Here is a 15772-nt window from a genome sequence, read left to right on the forward strand (position 1 = left end):
TGGAGCCTTGGAGGAAACCAAGAGCAAAGCAAATCAGCAGTCATGCCTGGATAGGGAGGAAATCTGCAGAGGGGCTGATGCCAAGGTTATCTTGGAAAATCATGAGAAAAATCAGACTCTGGGAGCTGCCAGGAAAGAGGAAATTCACACATGTGTTACAAAGTGGTATGGACCCCTTCAGTAGGAATACTGGAAGAAAATATTTGAGCTGTGAATATTTGAATATTTGAGCTAGAGAAGACTGCAAGCAGCTGCAGACAGGTCACTGTGCTTGAAGAATGGGAATACTTCAAGCTGGTTGAAGGAAAAAAAAATCAAGTTATTATACAGTGGAAGGGAAATCTGAGTCTCTCATGTCTCCTCYTCTAACAGTCTAGAAGATCAAAGCATTTCTGGAAGGAATGAGATCTAAAAAATGAGCTAGACAACAACACACAAAAGTTATAATGTCATTATAAGGATCAATTATAGGCTCTTCTTGGGAATGTTTGTCTCACTTCTTATCATTCTATATTAGAAAAGGATACGATGGCAATAAAAGAGGTTCTCAAGTAGACAAAAGTGTTATTAGAATTACAGAAAGAGTACAATATAGAAGGAAATTGAAATATTATTTCATTTAGAGAGAAAATGAGTAAGAGCAGATACCCTAGAAAGATGTGCTATAGAACAAATGTATAGAGGGGCAAATATTATGCTACTCTTGCCCTGATAACAGGGAGAAGGAACAGTAGAAGAAAGGCAACTAAATCCGGTTACACTACAAAATAAAGCTGTACTTTGAAGTGCTACAAATCTAAAGATCAATTTGTGTGTAGAACTTGTATTGGCAGTTCTGCAAGATTTACATGAATATTCTCCCTCTATCTAGTTTCTTTTAAATTATTCTTYCTTTTTCTGCAATCAGCAGTAGACATTGCTAGCCTCAGCTCCCATGCGTCATTATAATTTGTTGCCTCTTTTTTTTTAGTTTCACATCCTTTAACAGGAAAAGCTCGCATGTATTTGTTCCTTACTTTCAGCTACCTTTTAGCCTGTGTACACATCCTGCACTGAGAAATAATGACCATTCATCCAAAAACAAGGGAAACAATTCAGGAAAATCATACACAAAAGTAATTCATATCAAGTTTTGATGAAGAAGAAATGATAAATGTTAAAATGTTAATTATTTTATATTCTCTGTAAGTCTCATTGTCTGTTTATCTTGCTTTTATAAGCAGAGCAATTTTTGCCTACCACTTCTCTTTCCCCTTCAACAATTTGACTGCTTGGAGAAGAACTTACCAAGGATGAATCCCAAGAATAAAAGGTATTTTATTTTCGTCTCCTCCCATATTCTGGACATCATCTCACTGAGCTGCAGACATAAATTTCACAGGTTTATGAATGATGATCAAATATCACAGGTGATCAAAGTTTTCTTTTTTAAAACTGCAGTCTGTACACAGAAACCACTTTAACTCTTTCCCATCAATTTTCCTCTCATGTAAGCAAACACATTTGGTCCTAACCCCATAAATGCATCTTCCAGCATCACCAGATTCCCTTCTAGCTCTTGCTTGGTTGACCACCATGCTAATTATTCATCCTTTATAAAAATTATTTCTATACCATTATGTACTTTGTCATATGAACTGAACAAAGTCATCTTTAGAATTCAGGGCAAGTTTAATGCCTTATTAAACATAGCACTTGACTGAGCACTTGTCAGTTAGGAAGAACATACTGTTAACTTATCCAAAGAGAATATGGAAATTCATATCAAGGACTGGATGCTTGAATGGCTATGCTCGAATATACTGCCATGCTTTCTGTGCTGAATCAATTTTTAGTATCCTCCCTTTATCAACATAAAATGAGAAAGCAGTAAAACTGCCCTTCTCATTTTGTCCTAGCCTTGTCAAAACACTTTGTTGCCCTTTTTTTCTCCCCTTCACTGCACTAAAAGCAGGCACAGATTCTCATGGACATTCAGATCTGAAGTAAATGTAACCTACCAATATGTCACAAGCTCTAGAAGAGAATTGCAATATTTTATCTGCGTAAATCATACACACGCTTGTTACTTTTTAATGTATTGGTTTCTATTGAGAAAGTAGTAGTGAGTAACACAGAGTATAATGACATCATGCTAAATGTATGAAATAGTTAATTATGCCAAAAATTATTAGTCAAGGGTCTTCTGCTGTATCATAATGTGTAATGTATTGTAATAGCTCTGCCCTGCCTGGCTCTGCGCAGCCTTGCTGTGCTTTTCAGCACCCATGACTTTCTGCAACCCTGAACTGCAAGTCCAGACCCAAGAATTCCTCTTTTCCCCCTCCAGACTAGTGCTTCCTCTTCAATGCACTGCAGAGGAAATGCTCTTTATGCATGGCCAGGGGCTTCCACAGGTTTTAAGATGAGCAGGGAGGAGGGGCAGGGAGCACATACATATGTGGTACAGGATATGCAGCGTATGAAGGGAGGAGGAAGAGGTCTCCGTGGTGTGAAGACCAGCTTGTGCTACAATTTCCACCACAAGACAGAGCAACCTCAAGATGATCCTGGACATCAGCAGTGTATCAGAGCAGCTGGGGAGAAAGGAGAAGATAGATAGGATAGACAGCGGCTGTCAGTCACTTCCAGAACCATTAAGTATTCTAACAAAAAGTTTTGTAACACTGAGCTCCTGCTGGCAGCACAATGTGTTTCCTGGTATCATGGCAGATTAAGGTACTTTTACTGATGCCACTATTTGTCAGTAGACAGGCCATCTCATAGATTCACAGCCCTGATCAGATGGCGAGGTGACAGCAGTTTTTTGCAGTCAGTCCCTGGATGCACTTTGAGTCTCCCTGTCCTCCACAAGGTAGTCTTGGAGCAGAGGAGATCTCTAGAGGGTGGTGCACTGGGCACAGGAAACCTTTGGGCACCTCCTCTGCTCACATGACCTGGGCAATCATGTCAGCTAAATAGAAACGGAACACTGGACTTGAAGGAAAATAGGACATTTATGTGGAAGTTACTTCACACAAGTGTTATTTAGGGCTTTTGACTAACACAGACACCAATTTGTTGAGTCTTTGAGAGTGCAGAAGGCTCATTCCTCAGAAATCACAGCATATGYTCCGTGCATGGTTCAGGCACAGTATGGTAGGTCAGTTAGGACTTATTTTCAATTATAAAACTGGGATTTTCAAATGATGGGGAATATGCGGAATTGTTTTCAAAAATCTAACTCTTTTACTGTTTTCAAGTAATCCATGGTATAACATTTGCCCTGGAAAAGTTCTTAATTTGAAAAATGTTTGTGTAGTGCTCAGCATAGTGGATCCAGATTAATATTTTCTCTGTTGGGCTAGCATTAGGTCTACGCAGGAGGAAATTGCTGCTCCCCAGGACAGTCAGTTTTGCTCTGTCCTGTGCATTTTACAATCCATAGACAGGACATAGGTTCAACACCATCTCTGCTAGCAACCCACTGCAGAGCAGACAGCAGGGACCTGCCTCTGTTCCCTTCTTGCAGCAGCACAGAGGTCTAAGGTGAGCTAGCTTAGCTCACTGCAGTCCTTTTGTGCGCCAGGACAGATTGTTTAAACTGAACAGGTGSACAGTATTGCAAATATACCTCATATTTTGAGATATATGTATGAGCCCAAAGCTTGTAATTTTGGGTGGTAACATTGCTTCTTTCTTCATGTATACTTCCTATTGCTCTGCACAGGAATCAAACTTTACATTGCTGTAGAAAGCAAATCTTGACATTCCAGTTACACTATTCTTCACCCTTTTCATTTGCTCATCATGCTATCTTCTAGGATGTGACATACATATTTAATACTCTCCCCAAATTGCTTCTGATGGATTTCTTGCCTTTAAATGACTCTTCATAAGGGTTTAGATGCTGCCTTTCTTTATAGGATTTCCTCATGGTTATTTTGGGCAGCTCATTCATGTGACGTATTGAGGGCCTAAGTGTGCCTCCACACATCCGCACTTCAGTTTTTCACAGTCCCACTCTCAGATCACAACTGTCACCTATTTTCCTTCACGAGATGGCTGCGGGTTAGCTGTAAAAGGAAGAAAAATGTCTAGAGTTGTCTATTTTATTTTATTTTATTTTATTTTATTTTATTTTATTTTATTTTATTTTATTTTATTTTATTTTATTTTATTTTATTTTATTTTATTTTATTTCCTAACACTGCATTTTTGGTCTTATAATAATGACATGTCTATAGGGTTAAGCTGATTAACAAGCAGTGTTCAACTGAGCACGTTTCCCACCTGCTACCTACTAGATCTGCTTCGGCACTCAAAATACTTTAACCTTAGCTCAGATAGAGTGTTTGAATGGTCATTAGCAAAGCCTGTAGCAATATTTTATGGTTCAAGTATTGGGTTAAATTTGTTCAGACTTCTGTGATATCTAAGCCGTGGTGAATGCAGTAAATATTGGCAACCGAAGAACTGAATAGCGACCAAACCTTGGTTCATCTGAGATACTGAGGTTTTCCTCTTTATTTTTTAGAAAAGTTTTCAAATACCTCTCCCTTTAAAGCCATGACTTTCTCGCTGTAGGTTTAACATGATTTCCAATTTGTCTTCCCTCTGTGAGCAACTCATAAAGCCTTACACTTAATTCAAAACAGACTCCTTAAGGCAAATTATTTACTCCTCCACAATTTGCCTTGTAAATAGCTGTAAATATGCCCCACAGCTGGTGAAGTCCGCATGTAGGATTTGCTGAAGTCTTCTCATTGCAAGTATTTGAACAGTTGTCAGTAAGAAATATGAGGCTTTTTGAACCTATATTTTGATTTTCTTCAAGCTAGTCAATTATATAAATAAATAATATGAAATATTGATGCTTTTTCTTTCTTCAGATTTTTTATCACTTTTTCACAGTGAGATGCTAGAACAAAGCTAAAATCTACTAATGTTGCTCACCCTACAAAGCTATCAGGTTTTCAAGGTCAATTCCAAAATGCAAAAAAGGCAGCAAATTATATTTCAACTAAATGGTTAAATAAACTAGGAGGGAATTTAGATTCAAATGCACAAAAAAAATCCCTTCACTGATTTATGTATTCTGACTTGAGCTTGAGGTTAAACTAAGGGATTATAACATTCACTAGAAATAACTCAGGCAGGGACAATTTGACATGTGTAACAAAAACAACACTCTCCTTGCAGGCCTGGTGAAGGCTCTTCATCACGACTTGCACAACAGACGCCTGGAGCCCGACTCAACAACTTGTCCAGAGTTGCTACAGACTTACTTGACAGTTGGTCCTTAATGAATGCAGTGACTAATGAGGAGTACATGATACTGGTTTAAGTCTGCAGGAATTTCAGCCCACACAAAAGGAAAAGTACAATAAATCTCTTCTCATTGATTCTACGTCAAAAAGAAAAAAATTCATATTCTTTTTAACTCAGAGTACATTCAGGTCTCAACAGCCACTGCCCGGAATCATTTTTATGATGCTTTGGGTCACTGTCTTCCAAGGCCTAAATATACTTCAGTATTTTCTATTTCAAGCCTATGCCCCATGGAGCTGTATCTGAGGCATAAAATAGCCCAAACAATTAAAAACATTTAGCTTACTTTTTTTTTTCTGTAATTTCAGTTGAGGTAATGTCAAAAGAATACTTACAAATGAATGAGACAATAGAAGAATGCTTACAAATGAGACAATAGAGTGTGTTATGGAAGCTAAAGCTAAAGACCATTTCTGAAGACTTTCTAAGGAAATAGCTGTGTCGAGATGAGTTGAAATGTGGCAACAAAATGCAATACCACCATTGGGCTTTGATTTAGTCTGGTAATAGAGCAATAGAAAATGTGTGCAGAACAATTCCTTCTTCTTTACCCTTTCTAGTCTTTCCTCACCCCACATTTAACAACTCCAAGTGGGACCATATTTTCTGCTATTAGAGATACAAGGGGCTCTTCAGCAACTTAGGATTCCTATTGCTGTTATCTCAGGCAAACCTGCCATATAAACCACTAGTGAAGTCACACAAGACATTATTCAAACACCCACATAAGGATCAATATTTCAGAAGTCCTTAATGACATCAGTACAACATTTGATTTGGAGAATCTGTCCACTTAAGGAAGAAGAGAATTTACATACTAGAGCTGCTTGTAAGAGTAAAGGGAACAACACGTACTTTCCATTCCTTTAAGTTTTGAAAACCTGGCTCTGTTTGTAGGTGTTGAACATTTTCAGTCTGGTTCAAGAAACTGCATAAAAATAATTTTCTGATCCAGCTCACAGTGCTAAGCCACATTTAAACTTACTCACATAACTATGTGGGTGAATAGGAAAGGCACACCATTTCACAAAAATGTTAGAAAGTCCTAGAACAGAATTAGATTGTCTGTGATAGCATGTGAGGGCGTGAAAGGGGTGACTTAATTTGTTTAATTTTATTTTTTTTAGAGTTGGCATTCAAACAAAGTAACCCTACTTGTTGCAGTGCATTCCTAAAGGTCCCTGAAGGAATGTGAAATAAGGAAGGGAGGATGTTGGGTAATGTGCTATCTCTTTCTTGGTAGAATGGCATTTCATTTCTCAAAAAATTGCAAAATAGGAGCATGAGCTTATTGCAAGGTGACAAATGTTAATGAAATCACTCAAATGATATTGTCTATCTGCAAAGGCACTCAAATGATATTGTCTATCTACAAAGGAACGGTAGAGAAACTGGTGCATGTGCAATGTGGTGAAGGCTGCATAGAGAAAGTGTGAAATGCTGCTAAACAAAAAGACTTCTGTCCATCTTACTTTAATATAATAAATCCTTAAGGAAGACTCAGAGTAATATAGGTCCTGAGTGTGGTCAGAAGTTGGTCAAATTTCAAATTTCATTACTACATATATGACTCTACTAGGCTGATAGATCTGTGCCTACCTATAGTATATTAATTCTGATGACTAAATTAAACAGTTTACTTAAGGCCATGCCTTTGTTAAGAACACCATTTTAATATTTTTTTTTATGTTCAAGATTTCTTTAAAAGGTTCTATTTTATCCTCTTTAAAAGTACATTTTTGCAATGGTAAGCATAGAAGTGGAGATTTGTTGCTCCTTCTGTATGCCTACACTGGGGAATTTGGGTAGATTCCCTTTCTCTTATACCAGACCAATGTGCTGACACTTCCAGAGGCTAAGGAGCAGCAGACATGTGAGAGCAGACTTTCAGCAAGCAACTGCATAGGCAGGGTGAGCTGAGGCTTAGAGTGTGTGTGCTGGGCAGTGCTGCATCCCCTCTGAGGAGCAGTACCACCAGCTCGACACTCATACTCAGGGCAGTCCCCGCTCCTAGGGGAGGAGATAAGCACTCAAGTTTTTGATGGTACCAAATTCTAAAAAATATTTTATATAATAATTTGAATAACTTAGTGAAGTCCTTATCCTTAGTTTGGATGCAAATAGCAAATATGCATACAAACACATACACAAATACACATACACACATATCTACTATGTATAAAACTGATATTTACTTTCTTATCAGCATTTTCATGTGCATTATTTTTCTTAATTAGAAAAATAGGCAAAAAGACATGGGAAAAAATAAATTTTAATGAAGAAATTCTCATTGCAAGCTACGAACTCCATCACCAAAGAAGCATTCAACCAACTGGAAGTACAATATTTCCTTTGGCAATCTGTCACCAAGGAAAAGAATTTTATGTGCAAAATCCATTTGCATAGTCATTTTAAAGGGATGTTTCATAAACTTTTAAAGCATTTGTGGTCAAGGACTGCAACTGACCTGCAGCAGATAGTTAAGATATAAAAAATTATCTGCTGGCAGAAAAAAACAGTCAGTGAAGGCATATCCTCATCAGATTTATTCTCTGAAGAGATATCTCTATCATATTTATTCACTTTTCAAGCTTTCAGATGTATGAACATTATCATATTTCACTTAAAAATAAAAGAGTATTTTGTCTTCCAATTCTATATGTATGCTTAGTCTTTAAAAAATGACCAATTTACTGTATAACTTCAGTAATATTTTTGCCTTGCAACATTATGAAGTGAAATTAATACTTTAACCATAACCTGTACAAGCCCATTGCTATCCAGATGTCTGCTGTGACTTTCTATMCATGCTGCAAATTCTGTATTTTTCCTACACTTCTATGGCCTAGGTGAGCTCAGCAAGACTTTCAGGCCCTCCTCTGGTGTCACTGCTCTGAACAAATCATTACTCCATCTTTCCTCTGCTTTACAATATTTTGAATTTTCAAAATAAAGATCCTTGCTTCATCCAGAAATAGGTACTTTCTGCTTTTGTCAGTATGTGTTTCACATATCTCTTTTTGGCCATGTGGCACCCAGACTATTATTCAGAAATACTAGCACCCACATGGCTACGTGAAGGTTGGGCAAATATTTTTTGCCAAGTATTTTGGCAAATACACCTTTATATTTTTTGATATCAAGATTTCAGTATCTTTAAGTGATCATATTTTGTATCAAAGCTTGTTTCTAGGTTGACCATACTCCCGAGGTTAAGTAGAGGAAACAACCCTTTATCAATGCCATGTCTTATCTTTAAAAACAAGCAAACAAGTAAATAAAACTTTGACAAACATACTCCCATTAAAAAAAAAAAAAAAAGACTATGATAACTATGATGATAGTAAATCAGTTTTACTGTAGCATATGTTTCCGAGAGAAAATCTAGCTTGTGGATTAATCTTTGAGATTGATTGAGTGATTTTGATTTAGATATTGTCTTCATCAGGAGTGATCTACATGTTGCTGTTTCATTGACTTCCCGAGGATTGTTGATGTGCTCAGTCCCCTTCATAATCAGGTCAAAATAGTTTTGTGTATAGTCTCCAAAGACTGCCAAGCTGCAACAGCCTGATACACTTTTGTTTTGCTCTGCAATCATCTTATGTTTTCAAGCTTTGCAGGGTCAGGAATAAAAGCCATCTACCTGGTTGTATTTAACGTGAGATTTTGTGCTGAAGAGAAAAGGGCAGGCTGGAGCAGGAAAGCCTAGCCTCTGCATCACACAAGGAGAGTAGCAGAAATCCAAACCAAAAAGTGAACCAATTATTTTTAGTCGATGTTCTGCAAGGATAAAACAAGGACTGCAAAGGTACCTGAATTCCATGGTAAAGACAGGAGAAAGCTCATGAAAGTATAAAGTTAACTTCCAAACTCTGCAGAACAGATGGGAAAGATCAACTGCTGTTGCACAGAAGGCATATCAAAAACCTGAAGTATGGCAGGGAAAGTTAAGTGATTGCCTCAGTTGTAGTACTACTCCAATATCACTAGTGCAGTGCTGCTCTTGTTGAAGAGAGAAAGTAAATGTGTTTTATGCTAGATTTTAACTATGAAATTGATCAAGTTTTGAAAAATACAATATCATTTGGGTTGAATTATCTTATAATTATTTTCAGAAAGATCATTTCAAGCAGTCACAAAAAAGCAGAAAATTCATCTCAGTATCATTATTCATGTGTTCATAAACAGAACTACACATAAAGGCACAGAAATTTAAAAAATAAGACTATACATCATGATTATAGCTAAAATGAAGTCCTCAAATTCTAGAATTTCACACCTGAGCCTGCTTTTGCATAGCTATTTATTGCACGGGTACTTTTTTATCTTTACTTTTGGAAGCCGAAGCAATTAGTGATGTTAGAGAAAGCCTGTTGTCAGACAACAGATTTTTAAAGTACTAAGACTTTTGTTATAGAAATTAGTGGCGTATCTTTCAGGTGGCTTAAGACAACCTCTTCAACATCAGACTGACTTTAGGCTTAGAGCTACTATTGCCTGACTGAAGACAGGAGAGCAAAAGGAAATAGTTTCCTTGCTGGAAATATTTATTTTAGAATGGAATATATTTGCACGTTTCCCAAGATGGGAAATGGTTTTATGGTACTCTCATTGCTCTGCTGGAGAAAATGGGAAAAAGAGATTTTGTCTGCAAACTACTAAATACCAACTTCAAATATTTATTAATAGATATTTAATAAGAGATATCTGCAGCTTTGCAAATTAAATATATTGTTATGATGCATTTGCAAATAGGATTTATAGGTGACATTTGGACAAATTGCTTGCTCAAACTCTAATGTGGCCAATTCATATGGGGCTGAAAGATTTTGTTTTCCTGCTGTTTGTTTGTCACAAAATGAAAACTGAAAGAATTTATATTTTAATCAATGAAGTTTTTAGTTTATAAGGCTTCGTGCATTATTAATGACAGATACATATTTTTCCAAGGAGATTTCCAATATGATACTTTTCTTTGTCATTTTTTTTCTGTTAAAAGAAAAGAGTTAATGGAAATCTTGTAGTATTATTTATTGCATTGTCTATAATAACAAAGTCTAGACTTGTAGTTGCTTTAACCTAATTTTGTGTAAGTGCTTCCTCTGAACAAACGAATACATAAAATGTCAGATATCTAGAACACAGTAATTTGAAATTTTGCTATTTTTTTACAGTTTCTTTCCCAACTAGAAGAAATAATAAAACAAATCATTGTTGTTATTGTTATTATTTACAGCCCTGCTTAAATGTTTTTTCTGTAATTAACAAAACTAACAAATACAACAGTGAATACAGGTTTATCAGGCTTATGTTTATAAGAATCAGTTCTAATAGATTCTCCCTACTGTGCTTCTTGTTATATGGTTGCTAGGTTAACTGCTAGATGGTAACATGAGCAGTGAGGAAGCTTTAGATTAGTAGTGTTCATTCTCTTTCTGCACATCCAGAAAGCAACTTTACATAGAGGGCTGATTTCCTAATGAAAGTTAAACAAGTTTCAGAAAATAACCTCAGCAAAAAGTACTCTAGGATAGTTAGTATAGATATTATTGCATCTGCAAATGTTAATTGTGAATTTTGGTCTGAGAAATCCCCCATAATTGGTACTTGGTGGACTGCCAAAAGTGTCACATTATGAAATGTATTCATGAGTGATTTTGCCTTAGCAGCATCATGAGACTCTTCTCCTGCAGCTGCAGGTGTGATGCAACATGTCGCCTTGGAATAATTCTTAGATGCAGAATCATTTACCATGCCTGCATACAGTTCCCACACATTTGCTAATACCATGCAGTATTAAGGGAGTAGTTGTGAGAACCTCAAACAGCTCATCACCCTCTCTTAAATGACTGATAAGAATACAACAGTAATATTCTTTTTTTACAGTACAGTTATGATATCTTTCCCACGTAAAAAACAAAAAAAAAAAAAAAAAAAACAAAAACAAAAAAAAAAAAAAAAAAGCCAACCAACCAAACAAGACAAATCCACCAAAACACCCAAACCAACAACATCCCTCCTACCTCAGTATTTATCTGCACCTTCAAGTAGAAGATGTGGCCTGCTGAAGTTAAATGACAAAAGTTGTGGGTTTCAGTAGGATAGCRGTTTCCCTTGCAGACAACTTTTCTATTACCATTAACCCAGAGACTTGATTCCAACTGATGACCAACCCCTCCATATTAGACAGAGGGCACTGAGTGCTCAGAGTGTCCCTTTATGTTACCAGGAGGCAGGTSTTGCAGTCTATTACTTCTCAAGATACAAGTAAAATTAATTTGAGGTAGATTGGGACTACTGAAATCATTTTAAGTGTGGTCTATTCCACAGAAAACAATGCAGCACACTTTATTTTCCTGACTTCATTCAGCTTTGGCATGAGACTATAGCCACATGCTGTATCTACATGCAAAGCTGTGAGAAGTATGGACTCAGGGAGAAAGCTCATGTCTGAGACATTGGGAAAGTCCAAATAAGCCCTTAGTCTGGTGTCTCCAATCAGCTGAGAAAACCTGATCATAGGCAAATTGGACAGGACTGGCCCCAAAGAGTTGTGGTCAGACAGCCACAGCTCTTTTCCTATTCTCCTTTGAATCTATAATTCTCTTTCCTAGAAAATAGCAACGGTATCCAGGAAAGTACTTTGGAGCTCAAAACCCAAATTCCAAGCTTCTTCCAAGCCCGTTTTCACACGCAGCAACTAGTCCAGTCTTTGTCCCTCAGAAATAACAGCCACAGGACATTTGCTTTCTTTTATTGCCCTTCTCAGACTGTCTCCAGCAGCTTCAGCTTCTGGGCTAAAGGAAATAGAGTATATTATTCAAATCCCACAGCAATTTGCCAAGGAAATTCAATGGAAAGCATGAACTTCAATGTACAGGAAGATTTGGACTTTAATTCTTCAACGTATTCTTCCCCATATGTGACAACTCCTTGTTTTCCAGTTCAACAGTGAATATAATGAATATCACAAAAATCCTCTACCATGGTACCAATGATTTTCTGCAGGTTGGCAGAGAGCACTTCCTGTACATGCTAGTAAGTACGACATGGAAAATAAAGAGCTGCAGCTAAGCTATGAGAAAGATGATTAGGAGATCAGCTTTAAAATCAGAACACACTTTTCTGTTGTGATTTCTGACACCTACTTGGATTGATCTGCCTCATATAAAGGCACATAAATTTGCTCGGCAAGCAGCTGGTAAAAGAGTTGTCTGTGTGGAAATACAAACAAATTATGCTCATTCATTCTGGATGATTATTTTTCTTTGGTCCTTCACTGTAAATTATTTTATGTCAAACAACACTGTAAATTATTTTATGTCAAACAACATTATGGCCACTCTGAGTAGGAGTATATTGTGTATTTATTTTTATGTTTCCATAATTTCTGTAAGTAAAAACACAATAAAAAAAAGCATCTGGGATATAAAGTAATATGATGAAAGACAAAATGAGCAATATATATTAAAAAATGAAAAAAAATGTATGTAGAGAAGTTAAAATAGATACTCATACTGATACTAATAACATTACAAATAGGATAGGAAKGATTGAAAATATTTGGGCATTATAAATAATGTTATTGGGGATACCTCTAACAATCTGTCAGTTCCAATGCAACAAATAAAGCATCATTCCTGGATCACAGCCCAGTGTAACATCATAGCGTAGGTAGAAGCTGAAGGGATGTTATTATGTTTGAGAATTAGAGGCTTCAAAAAAAGCAAGATTAAGATGACTGGAACTATTTGACTGCTGCCTTATGCAGGGATAATCCTGCCCGATGTTGAAGTGTCAGATACATGGAAGGAAGAAGATCATCAAGGTGTAAAGCTTAGAAAAGAGAAAGGCAATTATCAGGGTAAAGGCTGTAATTTAAGACTTCTTTTTATATCACTCAGATGAATGCATATTTTGAGGACTGAGTTTCCGAGCAGAGAGGAGAGCTACAGCAATGCTCCAGCATGCGGGGGAGAACAAACACAGACACTATTTCTGAATAACATCTTCACATCCCACTGTCCTCCTTTAACATTGTTTCTCCAAACAAATGACTCACAGAAAAACCTAAGACAAGCACATTGGTATATTGAAAAACTCGCTCCTTTCTTCCCACTCTGTGTCCTTTCCTTCTGTCCTCCTCCATCAGCAACTTTATAAGAATCAGTTTGAAAACACACAGATTTTTTCTCCTTTTTAAGTTGCCATTGAAAATTTCAAACTTTCAAAACTTACATCACCTGCAGCAGAGGCCCTGCATTTTCTAAAAATGTCTTTATCAAACTGATCACAAACGAGATGTCTTTATCAGATATTTTTGTCTGCAACCTTGCATTGGATTGAAGGCTGAAAGTAAAGCTTTATTTTTAAAGAAATTTATTTTCCACATGCTGGTGTCTTCCATCTAGGACAGAGATATGATGCAGCGTGCACACACACACTATGGGAGATGATAGCAAACATTACTTTGTTTTTAGAGGCAGAGTTATAAAAGAACATGATACATGTGCAAATAACACATTTGTGCTGTAAGGCATACATTTTAATCTGGAAAGAAACAAATATCAATTAAATGAAAGTGCAGCTGTTATATTCTTTCTAAAGATTTGCTAATGATCTTACAAAATTTGTTGCTGTCCTTTTTGGCCTAAAGTCTGGATCAAGGATGAAAAACCCTTAGGAAACTGAATATGAGTTATTTTTCAGTTCTTCAGGGCCAGATTGTAGGCAGCTCTTTGAAAGACTGATTAAATTTGTCCAAAGGTCAAGTTTGCTTTCACTTCATTATGAATAACAAAACACCTAACGCTTCAACAAAAAAAAATTCATAATTTTCAGCATGACTTTTAGTCTAGGTTTTCCAAAATTTGAAAATTTTCATCCAGAAAATGTTCATTTTAATCATTTTGAATTTTATATATCATTGGTACTGAAACATACATAATCATAAACAAAATATAAACTCCCAGTAATGTAAACTTATTATAAGAAGAACAATGCCTGCACTATCCTTCAGCAATACTTAGATTAACAAATCTTCTCTGTTCATCCCTTCTAATTTAGCTAAAGGTTCATGAATGTTCTCCAGCAGAGCATGGGCAGAGTGATGGTGGCGAGCATTATGGCTTAGCAGTTGTATGAACCATCCTTTTAGTTGCCTATTAACAAAACAGAACAAAAAAAAAAGAAATTTTTAATTTTTTTTTGCCTTTCAGTAGGCTGTTCACCCGCGAATTGGTATGGAGTTCTCTTGAAAGGTCATCATGAAGTGGCTACATTATGCTAGAACTACAAAAAATGGAACTGTTCACAGAGCAGCAGAATTGCAAGGTAGATTTTGTTTTTCTTGTTCTGTCCTTGGAAAACACTGAAGTTTATGTTAAATTTTCCAGCTATGCATCTCCCCATTCACAGTTTCATTCAAAAATTTCCAATTGCTGATTATAATCTTAATACACAGCTAATCATATGGATTCAGAGGAAAGGATTAATACATTTCCATTCTTCAGGAGACTGAAACAACTAAGGTCAACTCTGGTGAGAAAAGCTGCAGACAGATTCAGAACTTCTATAAAGCTCATATAAAATATGTTCTAACCACACAGGAAGATTTTTTGGTAGGTGAGATAAATTGCTACAAGATTGTTATTAAAGACTAGCAGAGGTCCTACTTTGCCAATTGTCTAATATTCCTGATTGGATTATTTTTGTTTAGTAAATTTTGAAATATTTAAAGATAAGCTCCGCAGTGTTTTAATGCAAAAAATGTTTTAGAAGGTGAAATGATGTAATGATGACTATACTGATGACTGATCATCATCACACCACCATACAAGGAGGRAAACAAATTTCATCATATTACAGTAATTACATAACGAATCCAGTGTATATATTAAATTCTGGAAGTCAAATGATAAGTTTGCATCAAAATTGGGATAATATGATTTAGTTCTAAAAACTAGAGACTTAGAAGTAAGCTTCCATGTGATGTTTGGTAGCAAAATACTTCAGTGCTACTGAACAATTAATGATATGAATACAGAACAGTCTTAAACAAAAGGATGAAAATCTTTCCATTGAGTTCAATGGGAGCAGTCTCCTACAATTACGCTTTGCTAAACTGAGATCTAGGACAATGAAGAATACTAAATCATGTGGAAATAACAGAAGGCATAGTAAGTGAGACATGGGAAGATCTAACTATCCACAATGGGTTTTGTGCAGCATCTTAAAAATAACTTCCACCCTGTGAATTTTTGTAGTGCCATTTTCATAGTCCTCAAGTGGTTAGGACCTAAATTTTTGCAGTTTCTGTGAGGCATTCGTGGCAGAGCAGCATGTCAAGTAATTATAATGCCAAAGGAGAATTAGCAACACACTCTGAATCTTTACCAGAGGAAACTGAATTTTCTTTAGAGGAATCTCATCTACACATTGATCTAGTTAGAAGAGGTCT

The sequence above is a fragment of the Nothoprocta perdicaria genome, unplaced genomic scaffold (genome assembly GCF_003342845.1).
Source record: "Nothoprocta perdicaria isolate Ctin4 unplaced genomic scaffold, notPer1 scaffold_328, whole genome shotgun sequence".
NCBI lineage: Eukaryota > Metazoa > Chordata > Aves > Tinamiformes > Tinamidae > Nothoprocta > Nothoprocta perdicaria.